Source organism: Ursus maritimus, unplaced genomic scaffold, assembly GCF_017311325.1.
Source record: "Ursus maritimus isolate PB19 unplaced genomic scaffold, ASM1731132v1 scaffold_14, whole genome shotgun sequence".
Taxonomy (NCBI): domain Eukaryota; kingdom Metazoa; phylum Chordata; class Mammalia; order Carnivora; family Ursidae; genus Ursus; species Ursus maritimus.
The window spans coordinates 51,286,474-51,313,891 of NW_024423786.1; the positions used below are offsets into that span (position 1 = coordinate 51,286,474).

At 49.6% G+C, this 27,418-nt stretch overlaps 1 protein-coding gene and 1 non-coding gene across 2 annotated transcripts in view; one reads left to right on the forward strand and one right to left on the reverse strand.

Annotated features, from left to right (window-relative positions):
- INSR (insulin receptor) overlaps positions 1 to 27,418 on the reverse strand; it is a 108,138-nt gene that overhangs the window by 51,726 nt on the left and 28,994 nt on the right. The window lies entirely within an intron of this gene.
- Positions 11,853 to 11,959, forward strand: LOC121102648. Its single transcript, XR_005834766.1, has one exon. It is a non-coding gene; the product is annotated as a U6 spliceosomal RNA (small nuclear RNA).

Here is a 27,418-nt window from a genome sequence, read left to right on the forward strand (position 1 = left end):
GCCCCTGGCTCCCACCGTCTACTCTGACTCTGTGGATGGGTCTCCTCTGGGGACTTCCTGGGAGTAGAATCAGACACTATTTGTCTTTTTGTGACTGGCTTGTTTCACTGAGCATAAGGTCTTCAAGATTCATCCACGGTATAGCAGGTGTTGGACTTTCTTTCCTTTTGAAGGCTGAATAGCATTCCACTGTGTGTACATACCACCTTTTATGTATTTGTTCACCCATCAATTGGCTCTTGGGTTGTTTCCACCTTGGGGGCATTGTGAATAACACTGTTAAGATCATGGATACACAAATACCTCTTCAAGACTCAGCTTTCGATTCTCCTAGAACTGAAAACTCCAGAAGCAGAACTGTTGAATCACATGGTAATTCCATTTTTAATTTTTTGAGGCACCGCCATACTTTTTTCCACAGCGGCTGCACCGTTTTACATTCCCACCGAGAGCACACAAGGGTTCCGATTTCTCCTGAGGAACTACACTTTTCACTGTGTTTCAGTTTTGATTTTACCAGCCATGGGTAGCAACTGGCTTTTGCATTGGACAGCAGAGGCCTCCAGAATGAAAATAAACTTCTTGCCAAGGCCTACAGGTCTCTTGTGGTCTAGCCTGCTGGCTTCTTAGAGTCCTTCTCCCAGCCCCAGGCAGCAGCCATCTGGGTCTCCTTTCTGCTCCCCCCACCCCGTCCACACATACATACACACACACACACACACACACACACACACACACTCCTACCTGAGGACCTTTGCATCTGCTGTTCCTGCTAGCTGGAGCGCCCTCCCCGTTATCCTCCCATGACGGCTCCTTCGTGACCTTCAGGTCCCAACACTTTAGAGAGACCTTCCCTGACCTCCCCACTGGAAGTCACTCCTCCCCCCTTCTCAACCACGTTCTAACACATTATCTGATTACATTTCCCTTACGGTATTTATCACTCTCAAAAATTACACTGCGTGTTTGTTGACCGTCTGTCTAGAGGGAAGGCTAGAGGACAGGCCGTGCCCGCTCCATTCACAGCTCCAGCTCCGAGGACACCCACTCCTATGACGGGGCTGGCACCAGCCGGAGTTCAGTACGCTCGGCTCCAATCAGACAGGAGGAAAAGGAATGACTTTGGAGCAGTTCCAAGTACCCCATTTTCAGCCACTGGCTCAAGAATGCATCCACGATCCACCCCCCCCCCGCCCCCAGTTGCAGGTGCTCCACAAAGACCATGAAAATACACGCAAATGCAAACCCTGGGGCATCACACATAGAGCATATTCTGATTTTCTACGCCACGGGCCCAGAAAGAACAAGGAAGCTGTAACAGGAGCAACGTGGGTGATGGGAGAAGGTCCGTAGAGGTTTTTTAGGGATTACATGCCGCCCATTAGAGTCGCACTTAATTCTACCAAAGACTCCGGCAGGGAGAGGGTAAGTACGTCTCTCCATCTCACAGAAGCAAGGCCACAGGCCGTTGTGAGAAGCAGCAGGGCCAAAGCTAAACCCTTGATCTTTTGGCTCTGAATCTGGTATTTCTGGGTCTAAAGAATCACCGAGGCCATCCACTGGGTCCATGCAGTTAAGGAAGACGTGACCTGGATTCAGCTTGGGCAACACAGAGCCCACCACCCCACAGGCGCACCGTAAGGATTTCCTTAAAGAAGCAACAGCCTCAGTTTTCTTGTTTATAAAAGGGGATAACAGTCCCTTAACTTCTCACAACTAAACAAGATGATGTGAATAAAACACTGGATTCTTTGGGGGATTTTTGTTTGTTCTGTTTGTTTATTAAGTAGGCACCAAGCCCCGCATGGAGCCCAACATCTCAGCGTTGTGAGTTCAAGCCCTGAGCCGAGATCAAGAATCAGATGCTTGGGGCACCTGGGTGGCACAGCGGTTAAGCGTCTGCTTCGGCTCAGGGCGTGATCCCGGCGTTGTGGGATCGAGCCCCACATCGGGCTCCTCCGCTAGGAGCCTGCTTCTTCCTCTCCCACTCCCCCTGCTTGTGTTCCCTCTCTCGCTGGCTCTCTGTCAAATAAATAAATAAATAAATCTTTAAAAAAAAAAAAAAAAGAATCAGATGCTTAACCAGATGAGCCACCCAGGCGCCCCCCACCCCCCGCCGGCTGGATTCTTTGATCAACCTACAGGTTTTATATAAGTTAGCTACTACGGGTCCTATTATTACGATCATCATCGTTATCAATGATCTGTCTGCAGGGCCCCAAGGGCTGAGACTCAATGGCAGGAAGCAATATTTAAGGCAGACAATTACCTAGGACTCACAAAGACCCCACCCTCTGGGAAGGCACATGTGAGAACAGGAAGGGCTCTATTTCCTGGGCTGGAGCTGTGTCTGAGGGTCAGCCCTTGAGTTCAAAAGCAGCATTAGCAAAGACCCAACAAAAACTTCCCAAACACATAAGCCTTCCGGCCCAGACAATGCCAAGAAAAAATACTCAACACTTGCACACAAGGCCGGAAGCTGACAGCAGGAGTTTCCAATTTTAAGCTGGAGCCCACCTGAGAATCATCTCATTCCCTAGCAAAGCAGCTGGCAAGCTTTTTCTGCAAAGGGTCACAAAGCAGCCCCAGAGAAGCCACGCGCACACGCGCACACGCGCACACGGGTGTGACTGTGCCCAGCGAAACGTCACAGAAGCAGGAAGCAGGCAAGGGGCTGGAGGGTTTGCAGGAGTTGAGTTACTATTCCTATCAGGGCCTAACTCCAGGGAGTCAGATGTCATCTCACAGATGGATATGCTGTAAACGATTTATTTTATTTATTTATTTGAGAGAGAGAGGGAGGGAGAGAGAGCACAAGCAGGGAGACAGGCAGAGGGAGAAGCAGACTCCCCACAGAGCAGGGAGCCCGATGCGGGGCTTGATTCCAGGATGCTGGGATCATGACCTGAGCCGAAGGCAGACACCCAACTGACTGAGCCACCCAGGTGCCCCGCTGTAAATGACTTTTATCCACCAGAAGACACAACCTCCCAGCGAGGACAGCGTTGTGGCCCCAGAGGACATGAAACAGCCCTGTATCTAACTTTGCAATCCTATTTCAGAGAGAACAAACCCTTTGGCTTTGCCCTCCTGCAGTCCCCCTCACTAAAGAGTTAAAAAGAAATGTGTTGACGGATGTTCTTCGGCTTTTTTTTCTTTTTACATAAAAGTCGTGTTTTTCACTTTTGAGGACTATGCTTTGATAATGATAAGCCACCAGGGGGTGTCTCCCATTCTGTTTCCAAGTACTTGAACTTTTTTAACAGAAATGCCACTGGGCCAGCCGCTGCCCCCCTCCCCAGGCAGAATTATGAAAACCACAGGTTGTGCAAGATGAAAAACGACCAGATGGAGGACTTTCCTCTCCCCGAGCTCCTCCACCAGCCCCCTCTCATAGACACCGATCCCCAGCCCCAGCTGCAGTCCCAGCAGCTCAGGCTCAGAGGGCCACGGCCCTAGGCTGTTTCTGCCAAAGACAATGGCAGCCTCTTCCAGAAAATGCCAGGCAGTCCAGGGGCTGCCCACTTTCCCAGGACAGGTGCATGCTACATGTGTAGGAAGCATCCACCCGGACCTTCCAGAGACAGCAAGTACCAGTCCTTCCTCCTCCAAACACACAAGTCCTTTGTCCATCCATCTCCGTCTCCCTCACAAGCTGCCCTGGACTGCTGGCCCCAATTCCCTCCCACTTCTCCCTAAAGGTTCCCCAAACCCCTGGCCTCCAGTTACACTAGGAGAAGCAGCCCCAACCTTCCCGAAACTTGACCTCAAGTGGCTTTTCCACTATGCCCTGCTGAGAAGATTGATAACTGAACTCTAAATAAATCCACAGAGTATGGAGGTAATGGCGTCAGAATCCTCTGGTTAGACCCTCTGAAGGAAGCGCGACACTCCCACCAAATGATGCCTGCCCCAGAGGGAGACCTACAGAAAAGGCAACTTACTTAAGAAGAGGGGATTCAAAGCCGAGGAGGCAAGTGCAGTTTGGCCCCATATTTCTCCTGCTACGAATTACCCTGCAGACGAGAGAGAATGTGTGTGTGCAGACATCTGGACAAGGGTCATCTTCACCCTGCAGGACATTACCAGTTGGGTTGATAACAGCAAAGGACTGGAAACAACCTAAAGGTCCGTATACGGAGACCACGTGAATAAATGACTGTGGATCCAGGCGTGGAATAGTACGCAGTTGTAAAACAGAAAGCAGCTCTACGCGTCCTGATGCTGGAGTCACTTCCAAGGGAGCACAGAGTGAAGCGAGCAAGATACAGAACAGTGTCTAAAGAACTCCGTGGAGGGGCGCCTGGGTAGCGCAGTCGTTAAAGCGTCTGCCTTCGGCTCAGGGCGTGATCCCGGCGTTCCGGGATCGAGTCCCACATCGGGCTCCTCTGCTGGGAGCCTGCTTCTTCCTCTCTCACTCGCCTGCTGTGTTCCCTCTCTCACTGGCTGTCTCTCTGTCACATAAATAAATAAAATCTTTAAAAAAAAAAAAAAAAAAAAAAACTCCGTGGAGGGGCGCCTGGGTGGCACGGCGGTTAAGCGTCTGCCTTCCACTCAGGGCGTGATCCCGGCGTTCTGGGATCGAGCCCCACATCAGGCTCCTCCACTATGAGCCTGCTTCTTCCTCTCCCACTCCCCCTGCTTGTGTTCCCTCTCTCACTGCCTGTCTCTATGTCTGTCGAATAAATAAATAAAATCTTAAAAAAAATAAAAATAAAGAACTCCGTAGAGAAAGGAAGGAAACACACATAGCGGGAATACAGACCAGGGCAGCTCATTTAGAAAACAGTTTGGTAGTTTCTTACAAAGTTAAACGTGCGCTTCTTATCCTTACCACACAACCTATGGGTTTACTCAGGTGAAATGGAAAACAAACAAATCTCCCGTGTTCACACAAAGACCTGTATATTCAAATGTTTATAGTGGCTACATGCGTAATCACCCCAAAATGGAAACAATCCAAATGACCCTGGACTGGGGAATGGATAAACATTATACCTCCATACAACGAACACTAGAGAGCAATCAACTAAGAATGATGAGCTGACACCCACAGTAACGTGGATGAATTTCAAGTGTGTTGTATTGAGCGCAAGAAGCCAGTCTTAAATACTATATGCTGTATGATTCCATTTACAGGATATCCTGGAAAAGCCAAAACTGTAGGGACAGGGGACACATCAGTGGGTTGGAACTGAGAAGGGGCTAAAAAAGGGTCCAGGGGAATCTGGGGGGATGATGGAACCATTCCATATCTTGACTGAGGTGGTAGTCACACGAATGTATGTATCAGTCAAAATTCGCAGAACTTTACACCAAAAGCGGGCAGATTCTGGTATATATAAATTTTATCTTTAAATGGGAACCGGGGGGGGGGGAGAAAAGGTCAAATGAGACGTACATCCCTCCGGAAGGGACACAAGAAATGTGCCCCAAAACTGTGGGGAGGGGAATGAGCTTGGAGTGGATGGTAGGCAGGACATCCTTACATACCAGCAAATTTGGTGGGGGTTTTTTGCTGTGTAGGTGTACGACCCTTTTAAAACTAACATCTATTTGAAAATACATTTTTTTAAAAGCCTCTGGTAGACAATAAATAAATACTATTGATCAACCATACAATTCTACCCCCAAATTCCCCAGTAAAATTATATGAGAAAAGCTGCCTGACATCACCGGGAGCTTTTACAAAGGTTTTCTTAAGATCATTTTTGCTATATTACAAAATCAACAGCCAAAGCAGCTAAATAAGAAGTGTGGTCTTAGATTCAAAAGAAAGTCAGGGAAAAAAATAGTATTGATGAAGACAACACTGGCAGGAGAGATGAGATTTATGCACAAGCTTGTGGATTAAAATATTGCATCATTGTTAACTTTCTGATTCTGCTCATTGCACTGCAGCTGTGCGAGATAATTTTCTTGTCCTTAGAAAACCACTGAAGAATTAGAATTACGAGTAAAGGCCCAGTGCGCCAGCAACTGATTCTCAAAAAGCTCAGGAAAAAAACAAATATATGTATATAATGTATGTATATAAATGCTTTAGAGATAGAACAAATAGGGTAAGATGTAAACAACAATGAATCTAGATACAATTCTTGCAACTTTTCTGTAAACCTGAAAACTACATCAAAATTAAAAGGTTAAAATAAATCCAAAGTAAGGTTAAAAGGCTAGGAGAGTGGGAAAGACTAACGCAGCGCCGCGTTGCAAACGACATGCTTAGAAAACGACATCCACCTTTTTTTTTCCTCTTTGCCTTTTTTTTTTTAAGTTCAAATCGGTTTGGTGTTCCTTAATTAAGAAGCTATATGGTAGGGGACGCCTGGGTGGTGCAGTCGTTAAGCGTCTGCCTTGGCTCAGGGCGGCTCAGGGCGGCTCAGGGCGTGATCCCAGCGTTCTCCGATGGAGCCCCACATCAGGCTCCTCGGCTGGGAGCCTGCTTCTTCCTCTCCCACTCCCCCTGCTTGTGTTCCCTCTCTCGCTGGCTCTCTCTCTCTGTCAAACAAATAAATAAAATCTTTAAAAAAAAAAAAAAAGAAGAAGCTATATGGTAAAATGCAAAACTAAAGCCAAAGGAAAAAAGCCACTATGTTTCCATAGCACGACATATGTTAATAACATTTTGTTACATTTCTTTCCAAACCCTGCAGTTGGGGAAAAAAAAAAAAAAACTCAAGATTTATTATTCCCAAAATTACTGCTTTCCAGAAATTTCCAAACGGAACAGTTGCGTCATGGGCCTGCAGACACATTCCCCGCAGGGCCCATGGCTCTCCCTGGAAGTATGAATTTTATAAACTCTGCAGTCATTTACCCGGTTGCCATTGACAGACCTTCTCCCCCACGCCCGCCCGATCCCTGGCGGCGGAGGTTCGAGCCCCCGAGCCCAGAGCGCGGGCAGCACAGCCTCGAGAAATTCCACCCCCTGGTGATTTAATGGTGGGGTAGGGGCCGGGGGCGAACTTCTGACAGCGGGGCGGTCAACAGACGCCCTTTCCAAGTCCGCGATCCACGAGAAGCGACGACTGCAAGGACGCGTGTCCTTGAAGCAGGGAAGCTCCCCCTTTGCTTCCCTGACAATGCCGCCCCCACGCGCGCGCACCGATTGGCTTTCCAGATGCGTTTGGAATCGAGTTGCGAAGCTCTTAGGAGACATACGGCGCACGCAGGCCAGGAAGGGGGCGGGCCCAGGGGGAGGGGAGGGGTGCTCCCCGTTAAGGCAGCCTCAGGATTGGTCGGTGGCAGGCATCTGCGTGTGTATAGTTACTAACGGGCGGGCCCAGGACGGGAGAGGCCCCGCCCCTCGAGCCAGCGGCGTCCGCGCGCCGCACAAAGCCCGAGGCGCGTTCCGTTCCGTAGACTCCGGGCCGTGTGGTGGCGGTGGCCGCAGCGCCGCCCTCGCGTTCAGCCAATAGACGGGCGTGTTGCCGGAGCTCTGGCCCCGCCCCCAGGCGCGCGGGGCTCGGTTGGCCTGACTGGTGCTCGGGCCGTGACCGCCGCTAGGCGGTCCGCGCTGAGGGGGCCCCCGGGAGGGCCTCCCGAGGATGCAGACCCTGCAGGACGGGCCTGCAAAGAATGGAACTTCGGAAAAAGTTAAAGAAAAGATGAAACCGAGTGTGTGGGCCGCCCCAAGCAGCCACCGCGCGACTTGGGCAGCTCGCGAGCTGGGCGTGTGCCCGGGAGGAGATCGGGTCACCGCGTGGCAGCGCCTGGGATGGCCGAGGGGCGCCCTGGCCCCAGGCCTCACTCGCTAGGGGCCCAGAGAGGGGCAGCGGCTCTCCAGGGTCAAACAGCAAAATTCCCCAAATTGGAGGCCGGAGGGAGCGGCAAGGGAAGAGTCCGCACAACCGGGACAGCGCTCTCTCGGACCCTACCCCCAGTATTTCCACCCATCACTCACCCAGAAAACCAAGGGCCATACTCATAAATTACACTTTTAAGAAAATCTACAGGCTTTTAGTGGGGGGGGGGGGTGCCCTCCAGCCAATGTTCCCTATAGATTTGAAGACGTCAGACCTGGGTGCTCCGTGTGTATTTGCAATTCCAGTAAACCGAGGCAGCGAATGGGCATTATCTCTAACCACCTCCCCCCAACAATACAGTTTAAAATGTATATTCCATTTGCCGAGTACAACGTTCAACCCACATCGGTTAGGAAGCTATTAATCCTATTATTCAAACAACCATCTCCTTCTGAGGCACAGAAAGGCTGCTTTGCTAATGCTAACTCAGCTAGCAAGGTCAAAACTCGAACCCAGGTCTTCCAAGGAGAATGGTGCTTGGTGTGGCATCATGGAGTTCTTTGGGGTTTATTCACCTGTTCCTCACCCTGGCCCACCTGGATCTGGCCCCTTCGAGGCACTGGTATGCAGAAATGAATGGAGACACTGTCTCTTTTCTCTCAATAAGCACTGTGAAAGGGGAGACCTCGCCTGTCTTATACTGGGTCCCAGAGCCATGCACACAGTAGGTGCACAATAAAGCTCATAGTGGGGGAAAAAAAGGTAGGGAATCAGGTGACTAGCTTTATCCCATGGGGGAGGGGCAGTACGTGCAAATGCATGAATCATCGGGCCTGCCTTTGGGCAACTATAAACAGTTCAGAGTTGATGAAGGGCAAAGTACAGGGGAAGAGGCATGGGAGGTCAGGGCAGACAGGAAAGTTAGGGAGCCGAGGGGCTTGGACTTTGCGCCTCCGGAGGAACCAAAGAAGGGCTTCAACCAGAAAAGATACCATCGGATCCATGCTGGGGGCAATTTTCTAGCACTCTGGTGCACAGCTGAGGAAGGCAAGGGCAGAGGGGACAGGAAGGAAGAGGCTGGCTTCTGAAACCACCAGGGACGTGGAGCCTTCAGGACTTATCTCCCAGATGGTTCCCAAGTTTCCACTGCGGGCCGCTGGACAGGACTCATAAGACAGGCAAGGAAGCTGGGTCCTCAGACTTCCCTGACCTGGGTTTGACGTGTAGAGTCCAGAACATCTGCTAAGTCACTCTTCAACCCACCCCAGCCTGGTCCTAAAAACCACTCTTGCAAGGTGCGAGGACCCCACTTTGTTTATTGTGGACATGTTTAAAGTTGTGTTCATTTGTGTATGTAATACATACACGTGTTAGGCAGTGACTCTAAGAGTCACTTTTTAAAAGTTGTTTCCACCTACCCAGGTTTGTGGCTTCTTGAGCCCAGGTAAACTTTAAAGGCTATTTGGAAATGAACAATGGCAATGGCCCAGCTTAGGAGATACAGGCATAGCTGCTCTTGGGGGCAAAATCACAGCCTTAATTTCTTCTATAAGGTACTGATCAATCTAGTAAAATAAGCACTTAAAACACGAAGTGAAGTTATTCCAATAATATTCCCAAAAGTATTACCAGAGCTATCTATAATTTTTTACCGGGTTTTAAATTATGGGGGTGCCTGGGTGGCTCAGTTAAGTGTCTGCCTTCAGCTCGGGTCATGATCCCAGGGTCCAGGGATCAAGCCCCACATCGGGCTCCCTGTTCTCCCTCTCCCCCTACTTGTGCTCTCTCTCTCTGTCAAATAAATAAATAAAATCTTTAAAAAGAATAAATAAATAAATAAATAAATAAACATTTCTCTTTTCATTCTTAATTTTACAATATTTGTCCTCCCCCCCCCCCGCTAATTTTTTTCCCTTAGTTACATTACTTCATAAATTCTTTGGAAAACAGCACTGTCCTATAAACCTTCTGCATTGACAGAAAAGTTCTGTGTCTGTCCTGTCCAAGTTTACTAGCCACCTGTAGTCACTGAGAGCTGGAAATCTGTCTGATGTGATGGCAAAACAATTCATTTTCACGTGGCTGGTGGCTACCTTACCGAGCACTGCAGCTCTAGAAGACCCAGCTCTTGAATTTGTCAGTTCTATTTGTTTTCTAAACCAGTCAGTCTCTGTTAATTTATTATTTCCTTCTTCCTGGGTAGATCTGTTCTACTATTTGTTGTGTCGTTTTTGTGATTTCTGTAGGCGATCGCTTATGGCCCTGCATGTCTCTGCATCCACTCCACGGCTTCCTAAAGAGCCTCTCCTTCCAGTACTGAGCTCCTCCCTAACCAAAGTTAAGAGTTGTGTTTTGTTTTTCATCATCACATGGTAGGAGTTTGTCTCGCATGCTTGTTCAGTTAAGCTTTTAAAAATTAATTTCCACTTACGTTTACTTGCAGCAAGCGATTAAGGCCAGTGCAATGTCTGCTTTTTGGGGCTGTGTTGGGGCTTTTTTTTTTTTTTTTTTTTTTTTTTTTTTGAGATTTAACAGATGATTAATTTTGCTAAATATTCCAAGAGAAGAGCGCTTTCAAATGTGTATCATTTGTAGAGTACAAAGTTCAGTCTCTATCTGTTACCACGATCTTATTAACCGTATTATCCAAACTGCTTGTTGCTTAATTGAGGTTTAGCTACATGATCAAGACTGCGCTGAGGTTCCCCAAAGGTTTCTCAATTCTTCTTGTATTTCCTACCATTTACTCTCGGAAGTTTGATGCTGTGCTAGCGGACCCGCATTAAGGATTGTCCCTTCACACGAGGCAAAACCTTTCCTTTACTCCCTAATAATGCCTTTGGCCTTGAGTTCTCTGCATATTTTTCTCTGCTGCTATTTACACACATGGTCAAGTGTTCTGCGTCATTTTTGGAATTAGGTATAACCATTTTCTAGTTGGGGGGGGGTGGAGACAGAACTGCAGCCTCCATGGGAACAAGGAAGTAGAAATGGGGAATGTCAGAGTTTGAAATCTGTCACTGTGGAAGGTCTGAATTGCAAGGAGGGTTTCCCTGGGGACAATCTCAACCATAAAAAGGTCCAACGGCTCACATGACTGATGGCTTTTCAATAACAAAGTACACGGTGGTCTTGAATGTATACAGGTAGACAGAAGCCAGTTTCCTGGGAGCTGCTACACACATGAGCTGGGAGGGTTTAGACACAGTGACAGGGAATGGAGAAAATCTCCCCAACTTCTCAAGGACAAAAGTAAACAGCAGAATGTACTGCATTTCTGCAGAGACACACCATGAAGTTGAATCGAGTTTACTTTAAAAAAAAAAAAAGACACCTATTTCAAATTCCACTGTGACCAAAGGGAGAAAACCTTCGGCTCATTTCCTTACTGAGTTGGTTCCTAAAGCTAGTCTGGCTGCTTTATTTTCTGTCTAGAAAAGACCAGAAGCTCCATGTGTCATCTCCATGCCAAGAGCCCCGTGGCTGTTCTTGGGACACTAAAGTGTGTATACCTCAGACACTGCTATTTTATGGGAGGGTGGGGGGAAGAAGTTCTCTGATTTGGGGGAAAACCCATTTCCTGCCCGTGTTTATTTCAGCCACGGAAAAGAAAGAGTTTGCCCTTTTGCCACTGGCCTCAGACTTTGCTAGCTCTTTAGACCCACTTTGCAGCCCTCCGTCTACCTGAGCAAACAGCCCATCCACCTGCCACTTCCTGGCTCCACCTCTGTTTACGCTGCCAAGTCCGGGCACACACTTAGGGAAAGTACATGAAGGAAAATAAAGCCGGAGAAATGCTTTCCCATCAGACCGGATGCCTCGTATCATCTAAAAAAGATGGGTAGTTTCACCACACCCAAACAAAGTCACCTTCTGTCCTGATGGAGAGAAGGCTCATTGGGCTCTTTTACATGCACGCTATGACCACGGAGGAATTGTGCTTCCCCACCAGGATCAACAAGGTCCATGCCCTCGCTCTCTGGCCAGTATTTATTCACAGGTGGATTGTTTTCTGCACCATGGAGATGCCCTGGAAACCCCTTCGACCTTTACAGACAGGCTGCCTGACTGTGAACTCTTCGTTTCTTAATTAAAAAGTTCACTAGGGTGCTCGCTTTGGCAGCACATATACTAAAATTGGAACAATACAGAGAAGATTAGCATGGCCCCTGCGCAAGGATGACACGCAAATTCGTGAAGCATCCCCATCTTCCTTTTGGTCCCCTCCGTCCACAGATCTGAGCTCCTACTGAGCCACAACACCATCCTAAACTCTGGACGCAAGCTGGTGAACAGAACAGACACAGCTCCACATACCTCTTGGGGAGACAGACAGAAGGGCTCGGGAGCAAGGGAACATTTAGTTACATATCAAGAACATTTAGTTACCAACAGTGCTGACACTCCAGACAGTTCACAGGGGCCTGTTAATTTCCTCGGAGGGTTATTCTGTAAAAGCTAACGTGTTTCTTTCTTGCATTGAACAGCCAGAGAGCTAAATGCCATCTTCTGGCGGAACCCTCTGCCTTGCCTTAGTCCCCACGGCCTCCCTCTCCATCGTCACCACTTGGAATCAAGCTGCTATCCAGACAGTCAGCCACACATCCCAGTCCCTTGGCCACCAGGACTGGAATGTGGGCCGTATAATGGATGGGCTTGGAGAAATTCTGCGTTGTCCAAATCTGCTCTCTGGAGGCTTTCTCGTCAGACCTGGGATCCGTAGCTTCAAAGCACCCCAGCATGGAGCATGAAGAATTATGACTTCAGGCAGACCTGGGTTTGGGTGTGGATGCATGCTACTTTCTGGTCACATGACTCAGCATTCCGTGCCTCAGTTTCCCCATGTATATACATGGGCATAGTAATAGCAGCTTGGGCTAGCTTGAGGATCAGATGGGATAATGCATGAAATGTGCTCTGCACAGCGTCCGGCCCCATGCAGAGCCAAGAAAGGCATTTCCGAGGTGTCCTTAGCACCAGCAACAATGTCAGGTATCTCACGTGTCGGCCTTGATTCCTCCACAAAGTGGTGGACCTCCTACAACCCACTGGCGGGCAGGCATTGGATGGATTAAATGACCAAATCTAAAATATGCCCCAAGAAACTTTCATTCCCCTCCCCCCAAAGTATTTTTGGGGAAAGTGTGTTCATCCACAATTTTGTAGGTTAGTTCTCAATCGGCTAAGTATGGGACAGAGGTGGGGGAGGGGAGGCAGACAGATTTGGTATCTGGTGATCCTGGAAACCCAGCCTGTCACTGTGCTCCATTCAGTTCCCTAAATGCAAACATTTCCGTGCTCTGTGCTAGGCAGCCCGAGGCCAGGCAGGCGCCCAAGGCAGAAAACACGGGGGCTGTCCGTGCTCCCCAGGATCACCACTGGCCAGCACAGGAAGGTCCCCGCCAGACACTTCTATGTGTCCATTCGGATCCAAATCCAGTCTCTCCACGTTTGCATCAACCCCACACTCACCTGCTCCCCCAAAGGAAACAGCTAACATGATTGTCAGGGATCTAAGCTCAACACCGGATGTGCTCTTTCTATAGCCCAACAACATCGTAAAACCACCACACTTCCCGATGCTACCTAACGGCCTTTGAGACCACTTGGAAGTTTCTAGAAGAGCTCACCCACAGTAGCAGAACACTGGAGACTGAAAGGGAAAACACAGAATGCCCAATTTTCCTCTCAGAAATCAAGATTTAATAGCCCCCTAAGGAAACCATAATTGGAGGGCTTTGGGGCACATTCCTCCCCGAGGCCTGTGATTATGGAATGCTGGGAAAGGTTGGGAATTGGGGCCTTCAGTGACTTTGGGCTCAAACTTAAAACGACTAAGACCCAAAGCAAGAGGTATAACTGGGTCCCTTCACACACACACAGACACTAAGAGAAAGGCTGGGGGGAAGGAAATCCTCATGCAGAGAAACAAACCTTCAGCCTCAACAGAGACACGGCTCCCCCTCTGTGAGGTCTCCCCAGCCTGGCTGAGGCCAGGGGGCGGTGCACAGAGAGGACAGACTTGCAAGGGGATTTATGGTGAAGACCTGTCCCTTGCACCCGCAGGAAAACAGCTCATATTTGGCTCACAGACCTCCACTTCTTGGAACTGCTCTCAGGCAATGACAGCCACCCCTCTGAGATGTCACTGCGCCTGTGCCACGAACTCCCTGTGCAGCCACTGGCCGGACCTGCGTGCGGGTTTGGCCTTCCTGGGCACGCCCCTTGCCCTCACTCTCAGCTCACCTGGAGTTTCCCTCCGTGGCATCTGAAGATCAAAGGTGCACCTTGGTTCTCAAATAGACATCCACCCCACATACCCGCCGAATTTCCTTCCTATCTGTTCCTTGGCAGTCCTCACCCCTCCCCCCCCGCTGCCCATTATTCACAAAGAGTTCCACAGGATGCAAAGATAAAAATTAATGCACTTTTCCTTAGCAACCAAAAAAAAAAAAAAAAAAAACCACCTTGGAAAATTAAACAGCAGGTACCCAAATAGAAACTTTGCATTAGAAAAACGGGGTCACTCACAAAGACACACAAGCATCATAACCTTGAGGAACTTCAGAGAACAATCGTCACATGTGTGAGAAACCAACAGCCAGGGAAACAGGCGTGGGAAGTGGCCAAGATAAACACTGGCCCACTGGTGCCAGACCGGAGACCCCTCGCAGGAGAGGTGGAGGAGGCAGCTACCGAGCTGACAGAGGTGGTCTAAAGGAGGGATGGGAGGCAGGGCTGTCATCGGTTCACGGTAGGCATGCCAATGGCTACAAGCTCAGTGCAGAGAATCAGGTCCAAGGTGGCATCTGCCACTGCCTGACTCTGAGCTCCTAGGCAAGTGTCTTGACCTCTCTGAGCCCCTTTCCCCTTTTGTAAAATGGAAGATCATCTGGCCACCCATTTGCAGAGTTGCTCTGAGGTTCATTCTGGGCCTTGATTGTGGCACTGAATGACCAGGCAATAAAAAGCAATTCCTTAAAAAAAAAAAAAAAAAAAAAACACCTCAAAAAAAAAAAAAAAAAAAAAAACAGGCCACCCCAGGGCCCTTGCACATGCAGTTCCAGCCCCCTAGCAGCCACTTTGCTCCTGAGTGCCTCCCAGAGAAGCTTCCCCTCAAGGGCCCTCCCCTGACCTATCCACCTAATGGAGCCCCCACTCACCCCGGCCTGTCTTGTCACCCTGCCGTCATTCCTTCCTAGACTTATCAGCAACCTGAAATGATCTTGGGCGCCTATCTGTGGACATGTTTCCTGAACATCAGACCCACTGAGTACGGGCTGCATGAGAGCTGGGCCCTCTTTTTTATCCAGCAAAGAGCAAGGGCGGTAGAACAGTGGCCCCTGCTTTTAAGAACGTCGTCACGTGCCAGGGCTGAGAGCTCCGCCAGCCACAGTGAGTCTGGCGCCAGCCCTAAGCCTGGACGTGACAAGACTGAGGACTTGCAGGTGACTGGCTGGGCCTCGGGCTGATGCCACCCGCCACCTATGAGGGGCCTGGAGGAGCCGGCTGATGCTGGAGCCGCGTGCACATGAGTGTGTAAGCCCACGCGGCTGGGTTCGGCTGGCAGCGGTTTTCTGAGTTCAGTTCGCCAGGTGTTTCTCAGAAACAGGATTGCGCCGAAGCAAACATAAAACGTGCATCCGGCTCACGTGGTTCTACTGTTCGCCATCGTGTCTTCGCTGGAATCTTCCAGTGGCGCGGGAGAGCAAGGCTGACAGTACGACCTCGGGTACAGGTGAGACCAGGTGGAGCGCTGCGGGGAATGGCCCACACCTGGAGGTGCCTGCAAACCCACCGGAGCCTGGGCGTCACCGTAATAATTAAGACTTGGTTCCTCCAAGTTCACGGTGCAGAGAGCAATGAATATATAACTTGCACCTCACCCCCGACAGCCCGAATAAACCAGACATTTATTTGAAACCTCTAGCTTCTGCTCGTAAATGTATGCAAATGTCAAGATCAACTCTGTAAAAGTTGTGTATTTTACCCCATAAAAGATCCATGTGGGTTTGAGGATAAAAATAAAGCGTGAGTAACTTACAAGCTGAACTACAGAATGTTCTCCATCGCCCCATCTTTGACTACGACTTCACCCACCCTACTGCAATTCAAGAGCAAGGGCTGGGATGCTCTCGGCACTCGGGACGGCCCCTCCTCCAGGAAAATTCTGTGCATTTCAAGTACAAGGACAGCCCACTGCTTCACCGTTTATAAGAACAAAGGGCTGCAAACGTCCGTTGACTGCAGACTGGACAAGTCCATTACAAATGGCTTGGCCACAAAAGAAGAAGCTGCAGATGACTTGCAAGAACTGTTGTTCAGGGAGAAAGCCAAGGCACAGAGCGGTGAGGAGAGTGTATTTGTGCAAAAACGGGGGCAGGCAGATGTGAGCGGCATCCACACACGTGTGCATACAATTCCTCTCTGCGGTGAACAAGAAACTCAGAGGAGCAACTGCTTCTGGGGAGACAGCAGACGCAGCAGGACCTTACTTTTCCCTGTACGCCTCTTTACGGTGGCTGACCACTGCATGTATAACACTCGGTTCTAAAAACCGGTTGAATAGATAAACTGTGATTAGACAGATATAAATATAAATGTATAGGTAGACACACAGAACATTACTCAATGTTGAAAAGGAAGGACGCTCTGACACCTGCTATAATTTGGACGAACCTTAGGGACATTACGCTTAGTGACAGAAGCCAGACACAAAAGGACAGATACTGCAGGACCCCACTCCCGGGAGGTCCCCAGAGGAGTCCCATCCACAGAGGCAGAAGGTAGATGGTGGGAGCCAGGGCTGGGGCAGGGGGTGGGGAGTCCGTGTTTCATGGGGACAGAGTCTCGGTTTGAGGAGATGGAAAGTTCTGGAGACACAGGCTGGGGATGGTTGCACGACCGTGTGAGTGTGCTTCACGCCACTGAGCTGTGCACTTAACCATGGTTAAGATGGTAACTTTTATGGTATATACATTTCACCATGATAAAAAAAAATTTTAGTAAAAAAAAAAAAAAAGATAGGTAGAAATCTGATGGTTTGAGCACGTAAGTGACAAGGTTCTGCATAATCCATGTTGCCATGATTAAATTCAAGGTAAAAGCCGAAAAGAAACAGGTGTCTCCTCCCTGTAAATGGGTAGAAGAGACTCTGGCCTCCCAAAACACACAAAGTTAGGAAGTCAACAAGAAGCTGAAAGCCAGAAAAGTTTGGATTCTGGAGTCCCCGCTCAGGCTCGAGTCCCTGCCCCAGTCTGCTGGCTGTGACCCCACGATAGAAACCCAGCCTCCATGGGCCTCAGTTTCCGCATCTGTAGAATGAGCTAAGAAAACGACCCAGACTCCCAGGGACTGGAGTAGGGCGAATGAGGCACTCGCCTCAGGCACAAATGTAAAGGGGGTGCCAAAGCACAGTCATCAGAACAAACAATATTCTGAAAAATCAAAATTAAGGCCAAAAAGTCCATGGTGTAACCAAATACTTAAAACCACGATTCAGTGGGACCAAGACTGCAGTGAGGTGAGTAGGGTTAGATCCCATTTTTATTTAAAATTTTGAAATTTTAGGGAGCCTGGTTAGCTCAGTCGGTTAAGCATCTGACTCTTGATTTTGGCTCTGGTAGTGATATTCAGGGTAGAGAGATGGAGCCCCACATCCGGCTCCGTGCTCAGCACAGGGCCTGCTTAGAATTCTCTCTCTCCCCCTCTGTCCCCTCCCAGCTCATGCACGTGTGTGCACTCTCTTTAAATTTTTTTTAAATTTTATTCATTGTAAATATTTTCACCTTAAATTTGATATTTATTTATTTATTTATTCATTTATTTATTTTTATTTATTCGACAGAGATAGAGACAGCCAGCAAGAGAGGGAACACAAGCAGGGGGAGTGGGAGAGGAAGAAGCAGGCTCATAGCGGAGGAGCCTGATGTGGGGCTCGATCCCAGAACGCCGGGATCACGCCCTGAGCCGAAGGCAGACGCCCAACCACTGTGCCACCCAGGCGCCCCTGATTTTTTTTTTTTTAAATACAGCATAATACACTGAATATTTCTGGTGCCTCCTTAAATTTTGTGCCCCTATCCAGAGACCTCAATCTGTCCTTGATACAAGCAGGTTTAATTCTAGAAAAACTGACCCCTTGGGATCGAGTTGTTGGTTTAGCCAGCAATAAGGTAAATTCAGTTTTCAGGAAATGTTCCTGTCCTGGAACAGGGGACAATTTTACTCCACCCTCTGCTTTTTCCAAAGCCAGCCTTTGAAAAGGACGTGCATGCCACCAAGCTTTCTCAATGACCTGGGGCTTCAGGGCCAGGTAAGTTCCGGATTTTATTATTAGTAACAAATTAAATTGACTCACAACAAAAGGAAAGCACACAATCCAGTGACCCTCTGAACCAAAGCATACACGAGCGCATTTGCACGGAAGCCAAATAATGAGCTGGGCGGCTGCCTCCTCTCCCACCGACAGAGCGCTTCGGGGCCAGTAGCTGGGGAGTGGGGAGCTGCCCCGACAACGCCATCCGAAACAATCCACAAAGCTTATCGAGAGAGATACCATGCGCAAGAGGCAACAAATACACCTTCTGCCAAACAGAGCTTTGGAGGGAGTACTGATCTGTCCGAGGCAGGACGGGACCACCTGCCAGCTCCTTCCTTGCCAACTGCACACCTGGGAACTCTGGGGTGCTTTCCCAAGTCACAGATTTGGGAGATGTGGGACCGATCTGGGCCTGACAATTCCACCATCACTGTTGTCTTGGACCGGGTTTCTCGACCTCAGCACAGCTGGACATCGAGAGCCGGATCATTCTCTGTCGTGGGGGGAGGGGGAGTCTGTGCAAGAGAGAAGGTTGAGCCGCATCCCTGGCCTCCACCCTCTAGATGCCAGCAGCACCCTCCCTCCTCCAATCATGACAACCACAAATGTCCCCAGATATTGCTAGAGTCACCCTCCAGTGAGAACCACTGCCTCAGAGCGTGACCGGTGGCAAAGACAGAAGGAAATCACAAAAGTGAGTGGGGCTGAAATCGGGAAGTTTGTCTGTCTGTCCATCCAGCCCTAAGGTACAGCTGCAGACGCTCCAGCACCCCACCCCACCACTGTCACACCTCAGTTTCCAGAGTCCCCACAACCCACGTCTCATATCTCCAGCTCAGCTCTCAACTTGCACACGCACGTGCAATCCACTGCATGAATAAATCTTAGAAAGAAAGAAAGAAAGAAAGAAAGAAAGAAAGAAAGAAAGAAAGAAAAGAAAAAACAAAAGAAAGAAAAGAAAACAAAACAAAACCCAAGGCTCACCACTGATGGATGAATGCATAAACACAATGCAGTCCATCCACACACTGGAATATTATTCAGCCCTAAAAAGGAAGGAAATCTGATACCTGCCACGACGAGGACACCAGGCTCAGTGAGAGCAGCCAGACCCAGAAGGACACATCCCGCAGGACCCCACTCCCAGGAGGTCCCCAGAGGCGTCCCGTCCACACAGACAGAGAGGAGCTGGTGGGAGCCAGGGCTGGGGCAGGGGATGGGGAGTCCGTGCTTCCTGGGGACAGAGTCTCCGTGTGGGGAGACGGAACGTTCTGGAGATGAACAGTGATGATGGTTGCACACCAATGTGAATGTACTTAATGCCGCTGAACTGGACGCTTAAAAATGGCTGAAATGGTAAATGTCACGTTATGTATATTTCCCCACACGCGCACACACACACGCGCACACACACACGCGCACACACACACGCGCACACACACACGCGCACACACACACACTCTCTCAAGGAGTGATAATGGTAGCCAGCCCCATAAGAGGTCTGCCTCCGCCGGCTAACCACATCAGGTACAAAATTATCCTTACTTTGTAAAGAAGGAAACAGAAGGTTCGGTAATTTGCTCAAGATCACACATCAAGGGCGTGGCGGATGGAGGCAGGATTTGAACCCAGGCAGTCTGGCTCCAGAGTCGGAACTTTTTCACACTGTAGAGTCTTCAAATTCAGGATTCCTAATTCTGACTTTCTGCCAACACCCCCTGCCTTCCAGTAAATTCCTTCCACTTCCCTGAGTGAATCTGCAAATGTTGCCTTTCTACCCATGATCACCAAGACGACGGGTGGGAACTGTGATGATCACAGGACCCCCAGCCAAGCCACACACACTCCTTCTCTGGTTGCCCTCGGGCTGGGCCCTGGGGACACAGGGGGGCTCACGCGTCTCCCAACCCGTGGGGAGCAGGACAGAATAGATACCAACTAGAGCTCAGAGCTCAGACTGTGAGGTCGGGCAGACCCAAGGTCAATGACCAATTCTGCCCTTATGTGAAATCAGGCAAGTGAGCCAACATCCTTGGGCCTCAGTTTCCCCATTTGTAAGCAGGGGTTAATGAGTAACAATCCCTACATAACAGCTGGTTAGAAAATTAAACATGCTGACGCACGGAAAGTGACTAACCCAGGTCCTAGAAAATCAGAAGTCCTCGATAAACAGAAGATGCTACTGTCACATATCCTATTACAAAAGTAAAAGTCTCTAACAGTCCTAGTGACAGGAGAAACCTAGAGCTAAAAGGGGACCAAGAACAGAGCCAGAATTCTGTAAGCCTGAGAAATGATTCTGGAAGAGATGCCTGTGAATGTGGGTTTTTTAAGGAACAATGGCTGATACATAGGACATAGGCTCTTGAACTTTCTAGAACCTAAGCCAGTCGGCTAGTAACAGCCTGGCCAAACAAGATATAAATCAGCTCCTGTCAAGGATATTAACCCGATGAAGGACTTTTCTCTTTGGGATCAAACTATGTACGTGTCCAGGGCTGCCTGGGTGGCACAGCGGTTAGGCGTCTGCCTTCGGCTCAGGGCGTGATCCCGGCGTTCTGGGATCGAGCCCCACATCAGGCTCCTCCGCTGTGAGCCTGCTTCTTCCTCTCCCACTCCCCCTGCTTGTGTGCCCTCTCTCGCTGGCTGTCTCTATCTCTGTCGAATAAATAAAATCTTAAAAAAAAAAAAAAAAAAAACTATGTACGTGTCCAAAGGGGGGAAATGCAGTGTAAGAAGCAAACCAGGTTGGACAGGAAACACTCCCCCTCCCCCAGAAGGGACGCAGGCAGTGACCTTCCCTCTGCTGGCCCCAAACCCCTTTCTTCCAATGACCTTTCATTTAGGCCCACCGCAGCGCCTGAGACAGCAGGGTCTGGGTCATGTTTCGCCTGTGCCCGCCCTCCATGAACATTTAGCGAACAAGTAAACCAATGGGTTGGAGGCAGCAGAAACCTCAAGATGCCTGGGCCGCCAGCTGCCTGACCAGAGGGAACTAGTCTTCAGCACTCAAGTTAAAAGTTAAAAGCTTCTGCAAGGTCACAGAGCCAGGTCTCTTTAACCTGGCTATAGGTCTTCGTTCCTCGCTACCGAGCTTGCCCAGGATTAAAAAAAAAAAAAAAAAAAAAAAAACCTTTTCTACAGATGGGCCAAAGTTTGGGGGTTTTCAACCCACCACTACTAGAGTCCAAGGAGAAATAACCAAGGCCAGCTCCATGTCAGGCACTTGTGTCATGGGATCTGTGGACACTGTCTTGTGTAATCCACTCCACAACCGTATGAGGCAGATCCAATCATTTCCCTCAATTTTACGGAAGAGGAAACAGAGATGTTAAGTAAATCCCAAGGTCACACAGCAAGGAATGCGGAGAACCAGAATTCGAACCCAGGACTGCGGGCTCCAGGCCACGCATGTTACCGTGAACTCCAGTGAGCCCAGGCACACCCAGCCCTCTTCGGCAGCGTCAGGTGCTTCCCACGAGGACACGGGGAAGGTCATGGCTCCTCGTAATTGTCCTCTGTGTCACTGTCTAAATCTGGGGAAAGAATCACAACCGAAACACCACAATAATCTCCCAGATTCTCGATCCAGCAGAGCAGGCAGCTGCCGCCACCACGACCCACATCTGCTCACACAATCCCCCTTTCTCCGTTCCACGTCCTCAGGACTCCAAGACTCAAGCTCAGCGCTTTGCCTGGAGCGCTGGCGAGCCCCAGAAAATACGGAGTCTTCTTTCCCAATAACGTTCCCCATTTCTGCTTCCCTGTCTTCCTTCGAGGACATGTTCGAACCACAAGGCCCTGCCTGTTTGGGAATTTGGATGAAAACTGAAACGGGTTCCTGAAGCCCATGGCCACGTTTGAAGGGAAAGTGGTGGAGAACACTCGGCCCTGTGCCGGGCACATCCTAAGCACCCCATGAATATTCGTGGTTATCATTTTTCTGCAGAACGCCCGTTCAGAAAGGCTGCATCCGAGTCCAGGGCAGGCTGGTGTCTGGGCTCGGTGTCCTCAACAGACGAGCAGGTCTGGAGCGCCTGGGTGGCTCAGTCAACTGAAAGTCTGACTCTTGATTTCGGCTCAGGTCGTGATCTCAGGGTCGTGGGATTGTGGGTCTTTAAAAATAAATAAATAAAATCTTTAAAAATAAATAAATAAAATCTTTAAAAATAAATAAATAAAATCTTTAAAAATAAATAAATAAAATCTTTAAAAATAAATAAATAAAATCTTTAAAAATAAATAAATAAATAAAAATAAAGGAGCAGGGGTGACTGGTGCTCAGCGGACAGCAGCAAGGTAATGGAAAGATGGTAGCAGCAGTTGGAAGGAGAAGGGACTCACTAACATCTGGCCCAGCCTGACCCTCTGGGCTGCAGCCGGAATGCAAATGCCTGGCCTCTGATGACCTTTAGTTGTCTTGGCCCTGAATCCTAACCCCGAACCTGTTTCCTACTTATTCCGCTAATATCTGACACTCGACACTCCCACACTGCCCCAGAACTCCGACACACGTGTGGCTTCGCTAACTAATGGTGACTATACCCACCTTGGCTGGCTCTTGCACGGGGAAACAGCCATGTCCTTGGGGAGGGCCAGGCTGGAGTGATTATGTTCCCTCAGAAGAGGGTACAAGGAAGCCCGCTCGCTTCAGGGACAGGGGTGGCCGCTCCTACATGAAGAGGGCGAAGAGGGCCAAAACTACAACAGCTAAAACCAAAAGGGGCTACTGTGTGGCTGGAACTTTGCTTAGCTCATCGAAAGCATTCATGACCTTTCATTCTCACCCAAACCATGAAATGGAAGGATCTAGGAAAAGAACCTCAGCATGAAGAAATAAGGGAGCATCTTGAGAGATGAGCGTTGTTGGGGATGCGTTAAAGGGAATTCAGTGGGTCTCCAGGCACTGGTGTAAAATTCTGCTGCTGGGTGAAACCTAGGGAGACCAACAGTTCTGGTTTGCCTGAGACTGGTGGGTTTCCCAGGAAGCAGGGCTTCCTAAAACTAAGAAAGTCCTGGGAAAGCCAGGGAAAGTTGGTCACCCTTGTCACCTAATTATGGCCTCCAAGGTATTCACCTCTGGCCAATTCTAGGAGGAACAGGAGGCCAAAGTCAGTACAGGATCATTCTTCTTCATCAAACTCCTATTCAACCTTCAAAACCCAGTGCAGAAGGTCCCTTCCTCTGTAAGGCAGAGTAGAGCAAGAAAGGCTGGGTTTCTGGAGCCAGACTTTAGGCTCAAATCCTACCTCTTTTGACAGTTAGGAGGATCATGTATCCAGTAGATGGTGCCTAACAAATAATGGCTTGTGGGTGTTCCCAGGTGCTCTAGAGCCCTTAATCTGCTCTATCTGTTACCTATCCTTGTCCTTCCTTAGACCCAGCATTCCCTACTTCCCTTCTCTGAACCACCAGAACAGACTGACACACAATTTAAAAAAAAAAAAAAAAGATAAAATCTTATAACATGTGCAAACCAGTTCATGCAAATCTCCATTTCGGTCTCTCTCCATCACCCTCAAGGCCTGACACCAAGCAGGGCTGTTTTCCACTTGGCTTTTCCTCTCCCGATGATTTCACAAGAGCCCACAGAGAGGCGTGCAGTGAAGTAAACAGGAAAGCTCTGAAAACCCATTCATGGGCAGCTCAAAGGTGCCGGGCAGCCAGCGTGTGCAGCCAAGTCTTCCGCCATGGGGACAAGGAGCCTCCGTGAAGCCACGGGAGACTTGCCGACGGCCCCACTCCAGGCGACCAAGCCACATCTTGACCAGAGGAGCAAGAATGCACAAAGAAACACACTGTCGCCACCAGAGGCCGAAGGTCTCAGCCAGTACCCTGCAAGGGGCAAAGAAGCTGAAAGACGTGCAGACCCGAGGAAGCGCACCGTGGTTAAATATAGCGGAAGGTGTTTTGATGAGGCTCATGTCTGAAAGTGGAGACGGTCCTCGCTAAGCAGCCGCAGGTGGGCTTTTGCACAAATAAACCCCGGGCCTTTTTCCACAGAGGCCCAGGGACTGTACAGAAAGAAGCCTCCAGACTCCATTAAATAGCCAGGTTGCACTTGTCTCTAAGTTGGCCTGCTGACCAGGAGAAGGTCAAGCCGCAGGGTCAGGGGTGGGGTGGGGAGGTCACAGCTGATGTGGGGAGAGGCGAGCACCCCACCCAGGTAGCAGGGGAAAGAAAGTCTGTCCCCAAGTGCCGCCTAACACCTAGACGGGCTTTCTTGCACTCCAAGCACCTTTCCAACGATCAAGCAGCTACTCCTCCCAACAACCTTAGGCACTATTATCCCCATTTTACAGATGAGAAAACCAAGGCACAGAGAAGTTAAGCAACCTGCCTGTGGTCACACAGCAAAGCAAGTGGCCGAGCCACAACGAGACAATGTTGCTGTGGGCCAGTGGCCGTCACAGGCATAAGATGATTCCTTTTTATTCTGTCCTACCGTGTGTGAAGAAGCACCCTGGGGGAAATGCTGAAAGTCCCCTTCCCTGGCTCTTCTTCCAGATTAGATTGGGGCTACCCGAGTCCCTGGACCCCACCCCGAACCAAACAAACTTGCCCTGTGCCCTGTGCTTTCCTAGTCAACGATGTCATTAATCAGGTGTTTAACAGATGGTATCCAAGAGGGTGGTAACCTGTCCGTGTTGCTCCCCGTCGCTTTGTCCTCTCCTCCTAAGCACAGTACCTGGGAAATCCATAAACCCACCCGCCATGGACTGTAATCACATTCCCTCGGATTCTTTGGTCCCCCTGGGGTGGAGATGTGGTTTTTGTCAGCAGGCTCCACAGCAATGCCAAACCACTGATTCTACACACACGTGGCTCACAGCTGCTTGCTCCAGGTTTCCATTATGCCATGAAAAGGAGAAAACTCTGGAGTGCCTCCCCTTTGCTAGATTCCACTGTCCCGGTCAAACAGGGGACAGTTCTGTATGCTCCTCCCACCCCCCGGGGGACACTGATGGTGTCTGGAGACATGTGTGGTTGTCACAACTCTGGGGGAAGGGGGCTACTGGTATAGAGACAGTGGAGGCCAGGGATGCCGTTCAGCACCCCACAGAGCACGGGGCAGGCCCTCACCACACAGAACGGGCTGCCCTTGATCACCCAAAGTGCCAGGGCAGAGAAACTCTGCCCCAGCATGAGAAGGTCCCCCTCTCAACTGCATCAAAGCCAAGATCAAAACGTCTCTAACTCTGACACAAATTCAGAGGAAAAGTCTTGCTTGGCTACAACATTAAAAAAAAAAAAAATGAAATTAAAATCGAAATTTAAAAAACGATGTGGTGGCGCCTGGGTGGCTCAGGCGGTTAAGTGTCTGCCTTCAGCTCAGGTCATGATTTCAGGGTCCTGGAATCAAGTCCCGCATCAGGCTCTCTGCTCAGCGGGGAGTCTGCTTCTCCCTCTCCCTCTGCCCTTCCCCCTCCCCCACCCCCGCTCGTGCTCGCTCTCTTGCTCATGCTCGCTCAAATAAATAAAATCTATAAAAATTAAAAAAAAAATGTAAATGCCCAAAGAAGAGATAAATCCTAGAAACCAGCCCCGTTTTTCCCCCATACACCCACATCCCAAACAGCTTTCCCCTATTGCAAAAACGCGATAAAAACCCCTCGGGCGCACGTGACGCGTGCTCCCCCCACCCTTCTGGTGCTCTTGAGCAACACCCCAGCAGCTCCACTTGGACACTGGAAATATATGCCAGAGGAGACTTATTACACTAATTTCCTTCAGTAAACAGTTCAAATCTTACCTTGGAAACCAATGAAACAAGGGGAGCTGGCCGCAGGGCCCCGTGAATCCCTTCCTCTCAACACCAGCCATCAGGCACTCTGCGACCTCGACGCTTGGAGGGGTAAACACGGATGCGGTTAGAATGGCTTGGGTCTTCCAGCACATACGCTCCCCGTTTATGTTCCGTAGGCTTGGGGTGAAAGATCAGATGGCCAGGGAACAAGCAGCAACAGACAAGGTCAGAAAACCAAAGAACGCACAGCCCGTCTGGGACAAAGGGAGCAGCGCCGCGAAGGGGCTGAGCCGCCCTCATCGGGCGAGCACTTGCGTGTTTGCCTAAGGCTGATGTGCGTTCTCCAAAGCACGTTAGAGTTCTGTGTCTATTCTAGCCGGCTCAGAACCGAATTCGGGAGGTCGAGCTCCCCTTGCACCAACCCGCCCTTACTGCGCATGCTCTGGTCAATTACACAACAGTGTCTGCACTGAGCCCCGCGTGGTCGCGGACTGGAAAGGCAGCCCACCTCCACGAAGACCCCAGCGGCCATACCTTCTTTCCGGCTGGGGTTCTGAGGTTTTTTTCCTGAAAACCGACATGTGTCGCCAAGTATTAACAATGTGTTCTGGAAAGTGTTTTTCTGTTTCTTATTGTACCTGGAACAAGGTAGTCTGAGACCCACTCTAAGGTTCTATTTCAACACAGGAATGAGGGCAGCATCACCTGGAAAAAAACCTCTAGCAAACCTGGACCAGACTGTCCCAAACCTGGGGCCTCTCTCAGGGCACAAGAAACAACTCTTGTAGGTCCCCAGTGGGTCCTGCTCACAAAGTCAGCTTCTCTCTGGCTACCATTGTGCAGGGCAGCTCTGAGACCTACCCCAACCCCAGTGAAGACAGACAACGAGGGTCCCAAGAGTTCCCACGTCTGAAGCCCACGGTGGGTATGAAGAGCCTCCCTGGAAAAGCTGCTCCAGCATGAATATGGCCATTCGGCAGGAGGCAACAAACCAACACTCCACCCTGCTTGAAAACTGGGGTGGGGGCTTCAAGGCGATTTTAACAGCTTAACACACCGCATCTGCCCTACTTACAAACAGACAACTGGCAGTTGTATCTCTCGGATATATGAGACAGTCAAGAGTTCATGATCACACCCCATTTACTAAAGGAGGCTAAAAACAGGAAGGTCAAGAGTCTTAACAATTATATAATTATCCTCCGCAGTAAAACAATTCAAGCATTCCAGTCCAATGAGGAGTGAGCCCGGCTGACCACGTTCAACTCTGTCATTTAACGCTGCTCCGAAAGTCCCTGCTGTAACAAGGTTAACAGCAATCACTGGCGTAATTATTGGTAAAGGGCAGCAAATCATCATTATCTGCAGGTGCTATGATTATAGAGTTAGAAAACCGAAGGAAATCAACTCCATGGCTTTCGGAATTAGTACACATTTCGTAAAGGAGCAGTGAACAGAGAAAACACAATCCCTGTCTCGTATTCTGGAAAATCACCTCATGTCATGCTTTTTAAAAAATCTCTCCCACGTTAGACAGACAGATAAATAGATGGATGAAAAGGTACAGCATGGATGGATGGGTAGATGAAAGAATGGGTGGGAAAT